General features: G+C 43.0%; 1 long non-coding RNA gene across 1 annotated transcript in view; it reads left to right on the top strand.

Moving 5' to 3' along the window:
• Nucleotides 1-248: 248 nt before the first annotated feature.
• The window catches only part of LOC129620813 (uncharacterized), a 29,444-nt gene continuing 12,697 nt past the window's right edge, over nucleotides 249-16,995 (top strand). The window contains exon 1 of the long non-coding RNA XR_008698731.1: nucleotides 249-416. This is a non-coding gene — a long non-coding RNA (uncharacterized LOC129620813). The remainder of the gene's footprint in view (nucleotides 417-16,995) is intronic.

Genomic DNA, 16,995 nt, shown 5'->3' with positions numbered 1-16,995 from the left:
ATATGGTTGAATGCTGCTTTCAGCGAACATAAGATATAAATGAGGGATAAGGCATCATGGTAAACATCTTTTCTTGCCACCCAGCATCTCTTGCAGAATCGCCTCTTCTCATTCTCTGTTTACATGTATGTGGGCAGCCCCACCTCTAGATTTATGGCTGGGATTAACCCAGCCTTGGCCAAAATAGCCTGAAACTAAGGAGGGGGCAAGTGATACAAGCTGAACCACACAGGGACAGCCCCAGACTTCAGCCCCATCACTGAAGTGATGAAGAAGAGGCTCCAGTTTGTAGAATGTTGCCTCCCATGTTCCAGGCAACCAGAGCTGAGAGAGGAAAGACAGGAGCAGTGTTCCAGCCCCTGTATTCAGACTGGCTTGAAGTGCCCTGACTTTCCTAAAGACCCAGGGGTCCCCAGGTACATTAACCATAACCTTCCCACCTCCTTTTTTATTTTGAGCTAGTTTGAGTTGGGCGTTTCTCCTTGTCGACTGAAAGAACCCTAAGATGTGGAGCTTTACGTCAGACCACTTGAGTTGTTTGAACGGTTTGCTCCCATTCATCTCCTGGATGTCAAATCCAGCTGAGAATTTTGGCCAGCATGAGTGCTGATAAATCGGCTGTGCTGCCAGACCTGTCTAGTGGCTATTTTAGATTCAATTTGTTTTTGGTTGCTGGTGGAAAAACCTGGAGACGTGTGTTTGGTTATATGTAGATTGCTTTGATTTTCACTGGTAATACACTCCTTTGCTGGAGCTCTGGCATCACAGTTAGCCATCCTTGGTGACATTTGTCACTGTTTTGAAAAATAAATTCATCTCCTGTCTGAGTACCAACCAGAGGCCACATTTGGAGCATCTTTTCATTCTTTGGCTATTGTGTGTATGGGATGTAGTTGAATGTGTGACTTGGGGCTTAATGGTCCATAGTCTTGGGTGTGCCACTGATGAGGCTACTGAATAGGCAAACTCAGCTTATAATTAGGGTTTCAGAAAAGAGATGTTTTTGAAATATATTTGATATTTCAAGAAAGCATCAAAGTATGCACAAGAGGAAATATTAGAACTTTGTAGTCTTTCTCCTACTCATTTTGGGATTTAGAACTGTGTGAGTTTTCAATTATGTATCAGTAAGGAATGGGAAATGTATCATAATTTAGTCTTTGGAGGTTTTCATCTGTCTCTAAATGCTAAATAGCATAAAAGCAAGAACTGAAGAATAAAAAAGTTTACCAGCATGGAAAATGAGTGTTCAAAGAGGGGAGAAAATCACTGGGCTGCACAGTACTTCTTAGTAGAGAATATTTTAGAAATGTGTGAAAGGTTTGCATTATTTTATGTAGAAAGAGGTGTCTCAATTCTTTTGTAAATAATTTGAGGTTTCAAAGACTTTTGGCTTTCTGACTTATTTCAAACAGTCATTGCTTCATGAATTGGCCTCAAGCAGTCCTCGGTAAATTATTTATATGGTACTTGACTGTTGCTGCAGGCTTAGATCAAGTCACAGCTGTATAAACAGAGACTGTTAACCTGTTGGTTGGATTTAGCAGGCACTTTGGTCTATTTAAATCCACTGACATTTCAAATTACTTGTCCCCAGATTCTTCACAGAATAAGTACTGAAGGTGACATTGCTGATTTCTAAATAGCCCTAAGGACAAACGATGTATGTTCTGAAGAACAGCCACCAAATAAAGGGGAATGGCACTCGATTTACACTCAAAAACACGGAGAGAAATTTCAAAGAGGATGGAAGGGAGTCAAGATGGCCCGGAGAGGAAGGAAGTTTCAGTCCTTATGTTAGTGATGCAAACTCTTGTATTTTCCACATAGAGTGAATACTAGCAGCAGTTTATTGGCCAGCTGTGAAATACTGGGATTTTCCACGTCTGTATTCTTTTTTAGGTAAGCTCTTGGGTGACTGTTTTTGTCTGAGCTCCCCCAAACAGATCTGGAGACAAGGTTGAGGTTAGTCAGTTCTTTGGGAGTGGATCCCAGGAAGCATCTCTGAAGGAATGGGACTAGAAAAGCAGGAGAGGAAAGCTGGTAATAAGTGGATAACCCCTGCTGGCGACTGTGGCTCGGTCCCACCAGGACCGTCAAGTAAGTGAGTAGAAGGAACATCACAACTTTCCCGGGGAGGGTCAAAGAAGTTGGAAGTATTTATTCATCAACTCTGCCCTCCTTGGTTGAGGATTTCCCTGGAGGCTTTGAATCTGAAGAAAATCTCCAAGTAGAGAAGGAGAAAGGCTTGTTGCTTTAGGTGAGAAGCTGCCAGAGGGCAAGGAATGGGTCTGCCATCTTGTAGGTGAATAGATCAAGGGAAATATGGGCTGGAATATCAACAGGGTCAGTCACACTGGCCATTTTTATATAGTTGGAAAACATCGGTTTGGCATGAGAAATTGTAGTTATTTTCTCCATTAGGAAGAGAATCTATTTGTTTGTTTCCTAACCAGAACTTCAATGGAATGATTTGGGGCAGGATTCCCAGTCTGGGACTCCTCCAGTAACATTAATATGAGGTGTGAAGAGAATAGTAATAGAAGCATGGCTAAATTATCAAAGTACCTCTGTGGTAAGAAATATGAAATCATTAACATCATGCTTTTGGAATTTTTAATAACATGAAAAATGCTAAGTGAGATGTTACCACTAAGTGAAAAAGTCAGGTTACAAAACTACAGTTTTTGTTACATTAGAAAAATATTTTTACACAAAAAAGAAAAAGACTGGAAAGAAATATACCAGCATGTTAGTGGTGCTATCTTCGGGTGGTGAAATAGTGTATAATTTTTAAACTTAGTCTTCTTTTCCTCATTTCCTAAACTTTCTATGTTGAACTTTTTAACCTTTTTTTTTTTTTTTAAATTGGCTTTTTGAGTCACTGTGTTTTGGGTTTTTGTATGGTCAGATGGGGAGCTTGCTGGGTAGACAGGTGGGTTTACCCTTAGGCTTGCTGGTTGAGCTCAGAGGGCAGGCTGTTACCCAGGGCATTCTGACAGTCTGTGGGTACTCATTTCAAGGTTAGCTCATCAGACTTTTCTACATGAACCTGAGAGACAAAGCGAGCATTCATGGATGGGTACCTGCTGAGCAAGACTCCTGCAAGGACTGTAGGGAGACAGTGGCTGTTATCTGCTTGGGTCAGAGAATACCTCCAAGGAGGCAGTAGCTGGGAGGGGTTATCTGTTTGTCCTTTTTGGATCAAGCTGAGAATCACATCGTGATTCACTTTTATATCAATTTATCCTCTTCAATTACAGCCATCAAGGCTAGTGGTGGTCACAGGCAGCTTCATCTTGGAATAAGCATGGTGCTGGGGGTGGTAGAGGAATACAGACAGGGGTATCCTTAAGGAGGTAATATTCCAGAGAGAAGATATTGTTATCCATTGAAAATAATTGTAAAGAGCATGTGATTAAAGGCCAGCGTAACATACAAATATAGTGTGTGTTAGGAGTTTGAGAGGTGGTTGGGGAGGGGTGCGCTAGAAAAGAGTCCCTGTGGACTGGAGTGGTTGAGAAAGGCTTTTTGGAGAAGGTTATGCTTTGAATAATGAGTCAGTGATGAAAATACCTACCATTGTCTCAGATCATGTAAGCCATGGTTCTGTCTCAGATTCCCTCTGTGTCATCAGGAGTATGTTTCCTGTTTTATAAAATGCCAGTGCTTACACTCCTCTGCCCAACAGGCATGTTAGGATGAGTAACTGATAGTAAACATCCTGGGGAAATTTGGTGGTGCTTTGCTAAAGGCTTAAAAATGTCAGATTAATTCAATATAGAGACAGGCACCAGTGGGTTCTAGAGATAAAATACAGTGAGAGTGATAGAAGGCTCAGGTATGCCTAAGGTGGCATCCAGTATCAGCGAATTGATTCCAGAGCAGTTTCTCTCCTTGGACATTCTAGTTACAGGCTAAATACAGAGAGGTGGAATCAACAGAGGACTATTTATTCTGTTCCTCCTGTGTGCTTAGCACTAAGTTGGGTAACAGGGAAATTTAAAACATCATTAGCAAGAGTGTTGTTTTGGCAACTTTAGATTCTGAAAGAGATGGGAATACCAGACCACCTGACCTGCCTCTTGAAAAATCTGTATGCAGGTCAGTAAGCAACAGTTAGAACTGGACATGGAACAACAGACTGGTTCCAGATAGGAAAGGAGTACATCAAGGCTGTATATTGTCACTGTGCTTATTTAACTTATATGCAGAGTTAAAAACATCATGAGAAACGCTGGGCTGAAGGTAGCACAAGCTGGAATCAAGATTGCTGGGAGAAATATCAATAACCTCAGATATGCAGATGACACCACCCTTATGGCAGAAAGTGAAGAAGAACTAAAGAGCCTCTTGATGAAAGTGAAAGAGGAGGGTGAAAAAGTTGGCTTAAAGCTCAACATTCAGAAAACTAAGATCATGGCATCCAGTCCCATCACTTCATGGCAAGTAGATGGGGAAACAGTGGCTGACTTTATTTTTGGGGGCTCCAAAATCACTGCAGATGGTGACTGCAGCCATGAAATAAAAAGATGCTTACTCCTTAGAAGAAAAGTTATGACCAACCTAGACAGCATATTAAAAAGCAGAGACATTACTTTGTCAACAAAGGTCCGTCTAGTCAAGGCTATGGTTTTCCAGTGGTCATGTATGGACGTGAGAGTTGGACTTGAAGAAAGCTGAGTGCCAAGGAATTGATGCTTTTGAACTGTGGTGTTGGAGAAGACTCTTGAGAGTCCCTTGGACTTCAAGGAGATCCAACCAGTCCATCCTAAGGAGATCAGTCCTGGGTGTTCATTGGAAGGACTGATGTTGAAGTTGAAACTCCAGTACTTTGGCCACCTGATGCAAAGAGCTGACTCATTGGACAAGATCCTGATACTGGGAAAGATTGAAGGCAGGAAGAGAAGGGGATGACAGAGGATGAGATGGTTGGATGGCATCACCGACTCAATGGACAAGAGTTTGAGTAAACTCGAGGAGTTGGTGGGGACAGGGAGGCCTGGCGTGCTGCAGTCCATGAGGTCACAAAGAGTCAGACACGCCTGAGCGACTGAAGTGTGAGCGCAGGCACACAGACATGGACTGGAAGCTCTAATTCTCAGGAGCGCAGACACTCAGCTAGATTTATAGCACAGAGTTTACAACGGCCTGGGGAAAAACCCCGAGAGAGGTCACTCTTCCCCAAAGATCTGATTCACCACAGAATTGAATTCATCACCTCTTTGAGCATAGGAAAGCCTTATGCACCTGGTTATTCCATTAATGTGAAATGGATTCAAGCAATCAGGTAACCATGCACCAAAAACAAACAAAAAATAATAGAGAACTGACCCCAGTTCTCAAAGAGAGCATACATTTCTTTATGAAGTGTTTCCAGCCTGGCTGGATCACCCCTGCTCACAAGCTGGGTAAATATCGACAGCCAGCTCTCCTGCCCTTTGGGACTAGGCAGTCCTGCTGATTAAAGAACCAAGGAGACGTCAGGGTTTCCTTGGTCAGGTCTGGCTTTCAAGAGGGACTGTGTGGCTATTTCTTGTTCAGCCATGAACCTTTCTACCCCGAGCTGCAAACCACCTGATAAGAGACCTTATAATGAATCTGGAGTAGAAAAACAATAAACAAACAATAAAAACGGGGCCATGGAACATATTAATAACATTTCCTTGCAGTGATATTTGCAGCACTTTTGCAAATATTGGCTCACTAAATAGGAGAGTGAGAAGCTAAGCTGTTTTAGTGCTGGGCCAACCATGTAGAGCGCTGGCCACTCACTTAGAGAGTTTTTCCTGGCCCAGGGATCAAGCCTAGAAATGAGCATTCCTTTATATGCAACCCATATTGTCTTCTATGCCCATCTAAATTCAAGAAGGGCTTACAGCCTTTTCTCCCAGTGATTAGAAACATAAGGAGGCTAGACCAGCTGCATGTGGTGACATGTGGGCTTAATGGAAAGAAACATTCTATCTTGACGTGGAAATGTACCGTTTTCACTCCCTTCTGCCCTTTTTGTCTACATCAAATGGAGCTAACATAATCTCTCTTCTTGGGAGTGTTTGCTAATCAGGGCCTCTACCCCATGCATTTGGTTTATCTTCAGACTTGGGGTAGAGTAGACCAAAAGGATTATCTTAAAAGAACAGAAAAGAGAAGAGGCAAGTGTCTTAAAGGAAGCTGCTTAGTGAAGAGGAGGGAGGTTCTCTCATAGCAGAAGAGGAAATAGGTCAGTGGGTTTCTGGAGAAGGGAATGTGCCCGTCATTTGGTCAGAAGTGTTACTGAGTCCAGGTTCATACTGCTCACTGCATAACAGGCCAGTCAGGTGAGAGACGAGGTTTTGGGACAATGAATAGCAGTGTTATTTGTAAAGCCAGCAGACCCAGAAGATGGTGGACTAATGTCCCAAAGAACCATCTTGCTTGGATTTGAATGCTAGTTGTTTTAATAGAGCAGACAGGGAGAGTTAAGGAGATAAAGTAAAAAAGGCAATTTGTTCTTGTTGTTGAGTCGCATCTTATTCTTTTATGACCCCATGGACTGTAGCCCACCAGGTTCCTCTGTCCATGGGATTTCTCAGGCAAGAATACTGGAGTGGGTTGCCATTTCCTTCTCCAGGGGATCTTCCTGATCCAGGGATTGAGTGCACATCTCCTGCATCAGCAGGCAGATTCTTTATCACTGAGCTACCAGGGAAGCCCCCAAAGACAGTAAGTTGTTACAGGTATTTCCTTGTTCCAGCCAGACTCTGGAGGGAATGTGTTAATTTCTTCTTTCCTACAGCTGTTGATAGGTAGGCCTTGTCAGGATGTTTCCTTTGAGCTAAACAAAGATATTTTAGCTTAACACTCAGGCATGGGAGGCAGGGCTCCTGGAGATGGCCATTATGTACACTTTAAGCTGTAGACAACACCCCTTTAGTGATTAGTTGGTAACAAAAGCAAAAGAATGCAAAGGTTAAAGTAAAAAAAAAAACCAGATCCAGTATGGAGTCAGATTTGTTCTTCCCCGTCAGTGGAGCCCAAGGAAGTGGCTAATCCTCAAGGGGGATGGTTGTATGCTATGCCTGAGGGGATGGGGACACAGACTCTGAAGTTCTTGGTCTTGGCAGAAATTTTTGCCAAGCATGGACAGGGCAGCCACCCTCAGAGGTGTGTGTGCATGTGTGTGTGTGTATCTGCGCACAACAGCTCAGCAGAGTGGGATGAAATCAGGTAGATTTCACAGAAAATAGAGAGATGTGGTCCTTGTAGTAAACCTAAGTGGAAGAGGCAACTCTGAGTGCTTCAGTCCAGGACCACATCAGCCTGCCCTGCACATGTGACTCTGCTGCAGAACCTTGACCTGGCACACTCAGGGGCTAAATATGTAATCTGGAGAAGGGGGCTTCTTTAAGGGGAAAAAAAAAAACCACAAATGTATAAACATAAAATTAGCTAGGGAGCCTTTGAAGGAGCCTTGTGCAATTGAGGAAATCTGAGCTTGTGCCTCTTTGGGGTTTTTATTTATTTATTATGTTTTGCTGTGCTGGGTCTTCATTGCTGTGCATGCTTTATCAAGTTGTGGGGAGAGGGGCCACGTTGCGGTACCCAGGCTTCTCACTGCAGTGGCTTCTCCTATTGCGGAGCACGGGCTCTAGGGTATGTGGCCATCAGAACTCTGGCTCGTGGGCTTAGTTGCCTCATGCATGTGGAATCTTCCCAGACCAGGGATCAAACCCACGTCTCTTGCATAGGCAGGCAGATTCTTTACTGATGAGCCACCAACGGAAGCCCTACCTTTCTATATGCAACCATTTGTAAAAGAGAATTTTGGTGTCAGCAAGCAACCAGGAGATGGGAAGGAGGGAGGAAGGGGACTATATACCAAACCTCATAGAATTGCTTATCTGGGTCTTGAAGGGAGACTGATTTGTCCTTGATCCTGAAAGCAGGCATAGCTAGGTCTCTTTCCTGAAGTACAGGTTCCCTAAGACGGTTGGCTTCCTCAGAGCTGGAGGAATACTCAGTTGACATAACTGGTCAACATTCTCTGTGTCATCATGGTTCACAGATGAAGGTGCACAGTGGAGTCTTTTTTTGGGTAGCCTTTGCTAGAGGAGGTGGTAAGAGCCCAGTTCCACCAAGGTATAGGGTCATTTCACTGAAGACACGCAAGTACTCTAAAGGAAATTATTAAGACTATTTAGAAAGAAGAATTCCAAGACATTCTGAGCTTGGTGTTTATGCCACTCATTCAGACGTTTGATTTCATTTGAATAAGGAAATCTCATTAGGAATCAGATTTCACTTACATGTTAAAAATACCACAGAATGTTTTAAGGTGTGGTACTTAACTGACATTGTCTCATCCTCCCTGTGTTGGGTATAGTGGGTAAAGAAATAGCATGCTGTCACTTCAGTCATGTCCAACTCTTTGTGACCCTATGGACCATAGCCCGCCAGGTTCCTCCGTCCATAGGATTCTCCAGGCAAGACCACTGGAGAGGGTTGCCGTGTCCACCTCCAGGGAAAGAAATAGGATCATGCAACAGAAAAGGAAGAACTTGTGTTTGTTTTCCACATTTGGATTTATGGTCTTGCCTCTATTTTCTTTTTCAATGCCTTCTATAAAAAGCAATGGAAAATCCCAAGTCTATAGAAGAGGATTCAAAGGCCCGCAAAACAGCCTTGGCCTAAGGGGAAAGAGCAGCACACAGGAGCCAGGAGGCCTGGGACCTAGGCTCCCTTTGGCCACTGGCCAACCAGTCTGGGAATCTGATCCATGTCCCTCAAGCTCCCTACCTTGATTGCTTGTCAGTGCCATGAGAAGCTGGGCTAGATCATCCCTCAAGTCATTCCCAGCTCCAGTGTTTGTTTAATGCTTTTCCTTTGAGAATTCCAAAGCCTTTACATCACTCACAAGTAAGAGTCCATTTAGGGAAGTCCAAGAGCCTCAGCTGTGCTTTCATCACGTAGAACTAGTCAAGCTCAGAAAGGTTCCCTGGCCAAATGTAGGATGGGAACAGTGTGTTCAGACACAGACTGGGAGAGCGAAGAGGATTCATCATCCTTTGGAGGCAGGCATTGGAATGGGGCTGTTGTCCAGCGTGGGGCTTGATAAGGGAAAAATGACCTTTGGTTGGAATCCTAGTGTAACGAATAGATGTGGAAGGAGACCTGAAGTCCAGGATGGCCCAGTTCTGACGCAAAGATTGTCCAGCCTTTGGCCAAGTCACTCACCTCTCTGGGACAGTTTCTTTATAGGTGTGAAGTGGGGTTGATAGAGTCAGACACTGCACATCTTCTTTATCCATTCATCTATGGATGGACATTTAGGTTGCTTTCATATGTTGGCTGTTGGAAGTAGTGCTGCTGTGACATTGGAGTGCACGTATCATTTTGCACCATGGTTTTCTCCAGGTATGTGACCAGCAGTGGGATTGCTGGGTCATATGGTACACCTGTTTTTAGTTTTTAAGGAACTTCCATACTGTTCTTCATAGTAGTTGTACCAATTTATATTCCACCAACAGTATAGGAGGATTCCGTTTTCTCCATACCCTCTCCAGCATTTATTGCTTTTATTTCTTGATGTTGGCCATTCTGACTGGTGTGAGGCAATATCTCACTATAGTTTTGATTTACAGTTCTCTCATGATTAGCGATGTTGAGCATCTGTTCAAGTGCCTCTTGGCCATCTGTATGTCTTCTTTAGAAAAATGTCTTTTTAGATCTTCCGCTGATTCTTTGATTGAGTTGTTTCTCCTAGCTTATCTTCATGATAGAATTGACTTTGAACCCTCTTTTCTTGGATGGTAAATCCTATTCTCAATCATTGTGCTCTTCTGCTTCTCTTGGTTCCACAGATCCTTATCAAGTCATCCCAAAGTTGTCTAGATTTTAGCAGAATCCCAAAGTAAGGATTGAGTCAGTTCTGTACAGTGAAGAGACCAAGACACAATAGTGATTCAAAAATGGCCTGATTTGATCCTTTTGGGGGAACAAAGATAAAGTAAATAAAAATCCTGTAGTTCTATGCTGGTGTAGGAAAAGTGAGATGCCCTGGAAGAGATAGGAATGATTTGTGGTTGAGCATTCCAGCTCGCGGCCTACTGAGGAGACCTTTCACCGGCTCACATCTGCCTTCAAGAGCCAATTGTATGCATCTCCTCCCAACTCCATATTCAAGCAAGTCAGCTGAGTAGCTTGGTCTTGGCCTAGGTGGGAGTATTAACACTGTGGAAAATGGCAAACACAACAAATTGGAGTTTTATTTCCCTGTAGAGCCAGTTGTTACTCGGGTCCCTGCACTGATTCTAGCCTTGTCTGTCATGTTTTCCAGTAAATTATACTTTCCTATTAAGAGTTGCTCCTGGAGTTTGGTGTCTAAAAGGAAATCTTCATTCTAAGTATGTAGATAGTTTACATGGATTAAAGGAGCCTTTCTAACGTGTGCAAGTAAAGACAGCTGAAAGTTGCTCAATAACTAAACGTGCTCAAGACAAGAGACTTGGCTGCTGGTTCCAGAAGAGCATCCTTCTCAGCGATGCTGGCCACCTGCAGTGGTCAGTTTCCTTTGGCAAGGCCTGGCGGCTTGGACTGTGACCAGGGGACTGTGTGGGTCTGTGTGAAAGGCCTTTTCCTTTTTGGCATTTAAAAATAGCCTACTGAAGATAGCACAGGTAAATGAATTGAAGCACGGAGCTGAGAGGATTCAGTTGAGACAAATGTTTTGCCAAATCACCTAACTTTTCAAGTACATGTGCCTTCACCAGTTACGGCACTTAGGATGTTGTCTATAGAATCACCTCCCCTGATTTTCCATGAAACTGGGAGTGAGGACTAGAAAGAAGAAGTAGATCTGCTAGTGACCTGCATCTTAGTTTTCCTGTTGCTTCCAGAGTCTCTCCTATTAAGGCTTTTCTCTGAACTGGAGGAGAACCATGCATTTCAGGTGGCTTTCCAGCTCCTTCCTTCATTCCTCCCTGCATGCAAGGGCTCTCAGGGAGGTGGTGATGTCTATTAGACAGTTACCCTGATGTCCTTTAACGACAGTCATGAGCGAGTTGCCCGGCACCATCTCTCTTCCTCAGGTCCCTTCTAGTTCAAGGATTCTGTGCCTAAATAGCTGTCCTCCATGGGGCTTGCAGCTCAGCCCATCCCTGGAAATAAATGTGCTGCTGCAGCCGCTCGCAGTAGGGATGGGCCTGGGTTTCAGTCCTAGTTCTCTGGCCCGGTCAAGAACGTTGTCCTTTCAAAGAGTTCTTGCTTTCTTGATCTGAACTTAGCAAGTAGACGGATACCTTCCCTTAGATTCCCTAGTAAGGTAGCAGCCAGAGCTGTAGTGGAAATAACAGGTGATGGAATTAGCCACCCTGAGTTAGCCAATAGCTCGCATGACAGGGGCAGGGAGTGCTGGGCCAGCTGGGAGGGGGCACTGGGCCAGCTGGGAGGCCCTGCCTGCTGCGGTCCTACATCTGCTGGGCTCTGCACCTCCCTGGAGGGTTTTATATAAGTCTCAGTCACAGCAGCCTGCCCCCTCCATGCTGGGACAGTTCACAGGACCCAGGATTAGCCGGCTCTAGCCAAGCTCTATTTCTGGAAAGCAGAAAGTTCACTGAAAGGGTAGCCACTGAGAAGGTACTCGTTTACACCATTGAAGGGAACAGAGACAGAGACTCCTAGAGGGCAAATTATTTTAGGAGACCGTTTTGTGCAGATAAGCCAAGAACATTTAGGATCAGAGCAGAGGAAGAAAGCAGAGCGTGAATACACTTGAAGAGTAACGGTGTTTCTCCCAATGTGATCCTTTCTTTGGCTACTGCACTAATTCAGCCCCAGGATTTTAGAAGTATAATTTATCCAGTAAGGCTGCTGAAGCAAGACTCTTACAATTTCATCTTTGCCACCAAACTGAACTTATGTTTGGATACACATTATACATCAGTACATCATACAGTAAATTCTGATCATTCAACATCCTGGGGAATCTCTGTACGCCAAGTAAATACCAGGTCCCCATGTCATGCTGGACATTTGTTATTATATTCAGATTGTGGGGAGGGGCATTGCTATCATGCATGCGTTTAGCTGTGTTACTGCGTCACAACATGATTAATTTCTGCAAGACAGAAGGAAATAGGAGGTATGGTGATAACATGGCCAGTTAAAGAGAAATGATTTGGCCTTGTGTGTTTAGTGGTGATGACGGTCATGTGCCTGTGTGTGTGTGTGGGGGGGGGGAAATGACGGAAATGACAATTTGGGAAAGGGGGCGGGTCCAAAACTGGGACGAGGAGAGCCAAGCTGGGATCTAGGAACAGAGGTTAAAAACTAGCCACCAAGGCAGGTTGAAAGCAGGGACACAGGCATGTGGGCATGGAAAAATCCAGAAGGCAGAAACCAAGTCAGGGAAGGGCAATCTTCCAGCTGGAAAGGATAGAGAATGTGAACCAGGAAACTGAGCTTTGAGGAGCCCTGGACATTCCTGAAGCCCAGAGGTTAGCCAAGAAGGTGCACACACCGAGGCCCAGACCAATTCTGTCTGAGCTATAGGCAGGGAATTGACTCTGTCTTCCAGATACTAGAACACGCTGCTTGATACCTGATACTATATATTCAGGTGAGCCTTTTTGGAGGACACATTCTGGAAATTGCTTTCAGAGACAAGATTTTGAACCATGCAGAACATGAAACATAAGTTCTTTGTCAATGATTTTATTATGTTACTCTTCCTATATTTAAGCAGAAGGGTGCAAGACCAAATTTGGGCTGGGTGGGAGATAGATGGGTGCAATGCAGGGACCGTATTTGGGTTCTTTGTTTAAGCAAATTGTTAAAAAGTTGGAGACTTGGAAAGCGGAACACTAGCTTTTTGTATTAAGGAGTTTTTATTTTTACATGTGATGATGGCATTGTGGTGTTTTTGTGAGTCTGTGTTTTAGAGATATATGCTGAGATATTTATAGAGGAAATCATAGGACTGGAGTTTTCTCCAAAAAATATGGGGGAGTGGAAAGGAGTTAGCTGAAGCAAGATTGTCTCTGAGTTGAATTTTGTTAGAATCGGAGGATGGATTTGCGGGGACTCATTATGCATGGAGCCAAGGCTTTCCTTGTGAAGACAGCTGCCACTGCCATGCGCCAGAAGCTTCTCAGAGCTACATGTCTGCTCTGTGTGTATCGATGAACATTGCTGTTTCTCTCAGATGAAGCCTTCCAAATGCCCGCTTTAATAGAGAGATGAAACAGAGCCATGAGAAGGTGGGAGTTGTAGAAGAGCTTTTTTGTTTGTTATAAATGTCTGTATCCAGCTCTTTCTGCTAAAAATTGAAGAGAAGAAGCATTTTGGAGTTTATCAAGATGAGTAATGATGTGTGGGAAAAGCTCGTTGCCCCCTTTCTCTTGTACTTCCTTAGAAGCTGAACCTAATTGTTTAGCAGGCTGAATGGCTGCCCAAATATTCCCAGCCCCCTTATTATAAGGCATGGTCGTTTAATTTTGTTCTGGTCAATGAGATATAAGCAGAAATGTTATATAGGACTTTCTGGAAGGCTCTTTAAAGGGAGCTAACTCGTCTAAGAGGTGTGTCTCTCTTTTTCTGTCCTCTCTTTCTACTGCTGCCTGGAAGGCAGTTGTGAGGTATGGAGCTCCAGTAACTACACTGGACCACTGAGGGTGGAAGTCACATACCTGGTGTAGCAGAGCAGAGAAGAAGAAGGAACCTCGGTCTCTGATGACTTTCTGAAGTGCCAGTCTCTGATCTTATTTTACAAAGAGAAAATATACTTTCATGTAGTTAAGCCAAAACTACTCTAGGTTTTTAATTAGATACAGAAAGCCTAAAAACTAATTAATACAGGTAACAGATTGTTTATTGTACAATAAATACAGCACTAATCAAAAATAAAGGTGTATAGAGTTGTTGACTCAGCAATTCCAGTCAGGATTTCACCTGGTAGATATTCACCAAGAACCAGTATTGTTTGTAAGAGCCAACACTATAAGCAGCCTATGTATCCATGAATGGGGACTGGTTACAGTAATAAGCCTTCAGTGGGATATCAGGCAGCCAGGCAAACAGTGAGACCTGGGTTGGCATGAAAGAGCCTTAGGTCTTATCATTCAGTGAAAACGAGTAAGTTACAAAAAAGCATGTGTAGTTTGATCTCTTTTGTATAAATTGTATGACATAAATATAAATTGTGTATATAATTGTTGTTCAGTCGGTCAATCATGTCTGACTCTTTGCGACCCCATGGACTGCAGTACACCACCCTTCCCTATCCTCTACTATCTCCTGGAGTTTGCTCAAGTTCATGTTCATTGAGTCAGTGATGCTAACTAACCATCTCATCCTCTGTCACCCCTTTCTCCTTTTGCCTTCAATCTTTTCCAGCATCAGGGTCTTTTTCAATGAGTTGACTCTTTGCATCAGGTGGCCAAAGTACTGGAGCTTCAGTCCTTCCAATGAATATTCAGGGTTGATTTCCTTTAGGATTGACTGGTTTGATCTTCTTGCTATCCTCTCAAGAGTCTTCTCTAGCACAATTCAAAACCATAATTTTTTAGCTCTCAGCCTTTCTTATGGTCCAACTCTCACATTCGTACATGACTCGTGGAAAAACAATAGTTTTGACCAGACGGACTTTGTTGGCAAATGATGTCTCTGCTTTTTTAATATCCTGTCTAGGTTTGTCATAGTTTTTCTTCCAAGGAGCAAGCATCTTTTAATTTCATGGCTGCAGTCACCATTAGCAGTGATTTTGGAGCCCAGGAAAATAAAGTCTGTCACTGTTTTCACTTTTTCCTCATCTATTTGCCATGAAGCAATGGGACCAGATGCCATAATCTTCATTTTTTGAATGTTGAGTTTTCAGCCAGCTTTTTCACTCTTCCTCTTTTACCTTCTTTAAGAGGTTCTTTAGTTCCTTTTGCTTGCTGCCATTAGAGTGGTATCATCTGCATATCTGAGGTTATTGATATTTTTCCTGGCAGTTTTGATTCCAGCTTGTGACTCATCCAGCCTGGCATTTCACATGCTGTACTCTGCATGTAAGTTGAATAAATAGAGTGACAATATACGGCCTTGTTGTGCTCCTTTCCCAGTTTGGAACCAGTCTTTTGTTCCATGTCCAGTTCTAACTGTTGCTTCTTGAGCTGCACATAGTTTTCTCAGGTGGCAGGGAAGGTGGCCTGGTATTCCCATCTCTTTGAGAATTTTCCACAGTTTATTGTGATCCACACAGTCAAAGGCTTTGGTATAGTCAATAAAACAGAAATAGATGTTTTTCCGGAACTCTCTTGCTTTTTCAATGATCCAGTGGATGTTGGCAATTTGATCTCTGGTTCTTTTGCCTTTTCTAAACACAGCTTGTATATCTGGAACATCTTGGTACATGAACTGCTGAAGCCTAACTTGAAGGATTTCTACCATTACCTATAAGTACAATTGTATGGTACTTTGAACATTCTTTGGCACTACCCTTTTTTGGGATTGGAATGAAAACTGACCTTTTCCAGTCCTGTGGTCATTGCTGAGTTTTCCAAATTTGCTGACATATTGAGTGCAGCACTGTAACAGCATCGTCTTTTAGGATTTGAAATAGCTCAGCTGAAATTCCATCACCTCCACTAGCTTTGTTGGTAGTAATGCCCTAAGGCCGTCTTGACTTCATATCACACTCCAGGATGTCTGGCTCTAGGCAAGTGACTACCCCATTGTGGTCATCCAGGTCATTAAGACCTTTTTTGTACAGTTCTTCTGTGTATTCTTGCCGCCTCTTTTTAATCTCTTCTGCCTCTGTTAGGTCCTTACCGTTTCTATCCTTTATTGTGCCCATTTTCTTGCATGAAATGTTCCCTTGATATCTCCAATTTTCTTGAATAAATGTCTAGTCTTTGCCATTCTATTGTTTTCCTCTATTTCTTTGCACTCTTAGTTGAAGAAGACCTTCTTATCTCTCCTTGCTATTCTCTGGAACTCTGCATTCAGTTGGGTATATCTTTCCCTTTCTCCCTTGCTTTTCGATTCTCTTCTTTCCTCGGCTATTTGTAAAGCCTCCTCAGACAACTACCTTGCCTTATTGCGTTTCTTTTCTTCAGGATGGTTTTGATCACTGCCTCCTGTACAGTGTTACCGACCACCATCCGTAGTTCTTCAGGCACTCTGTCTACCATATCTAATCCCTTGAATCTATTCATCACCTCCACTGTGTAATCATAAGGGATTTGATTTAGGTCCTATCTGAACGGTCTAGTGGTTTTACCTACTGTCTTCAATTTGAGCCTGAATTTTGCAGTAAGGAGTGGATGATCTCAGCCACAGTCAACTCTTGGCCTTGTTTTTGCTGACTATATAGAGCTTCTCCATCTTCAGCTGCAAACAATATAATCAATTTGATTTCCATTTGACCAGTTTGTGATGTCCATGTGTAGCGTCGTCTCTTGTGTTGTTGAAAAATGGTGTTAGCTATGACCAGTGTGTTCTCTTGCCAAAACTCTGTTAGCTTTTGCCCAGCTTCATATTGTACTCCAAGGCCAAACTTGCCTATTACTCCAGGTATCTCTTGACTTCCTACTTTTGCATTACAGTCCCCTATGATGAAAAGGACATCCTTTTTTGGTGTTAGTTCTAGAAGTCTTATAGGTCTCCATGAAACCATTCAGCTTCATCTTCTTTGGTGTTAGTGGTTGGGGCATAGACTTGGATTACTGTGATGTTGAATGGTTTGCCTTGGAAACAAACTGAGATAATTCTGTCATTTTTGAGATTGCACCCAAGTAATGCATTTCAGCCTCTTTTGTTGACTGTGAGGGCTATTCCATTTCTCCTAAGGCATCCTTGCCCACAGTAGTAGATATAATGGTCACCTGAATTAAATTCAACCATTCCTGTCCATTTTAGTTAATGTTCAAATATATGGCATATATAATTATGTCATATATTTTATTATATATATTTATTCATTGTATAATATATAAACATATACCATATATAAATTATATATAATTAAATACA

Source organism: Bubalus kerabau, chromosome 10 (genome assembly GCF_029407905.1).
Source record: "Bubalus kerabau isolate K-KA32 ecotype Philippines breed swamp buffalo chromosome 10, PCC_UOA_SB_1v2, whole genome shotgun sequence".
NCBI lineage: Eukaryota > Metazoa > Chordata > Mammalia > Artiodactyla > Bovidae > Bubalus > Bubalus kerabau.
This window is presented reverse-complemented; position numbering and strand designations above follow the sequence as displayed.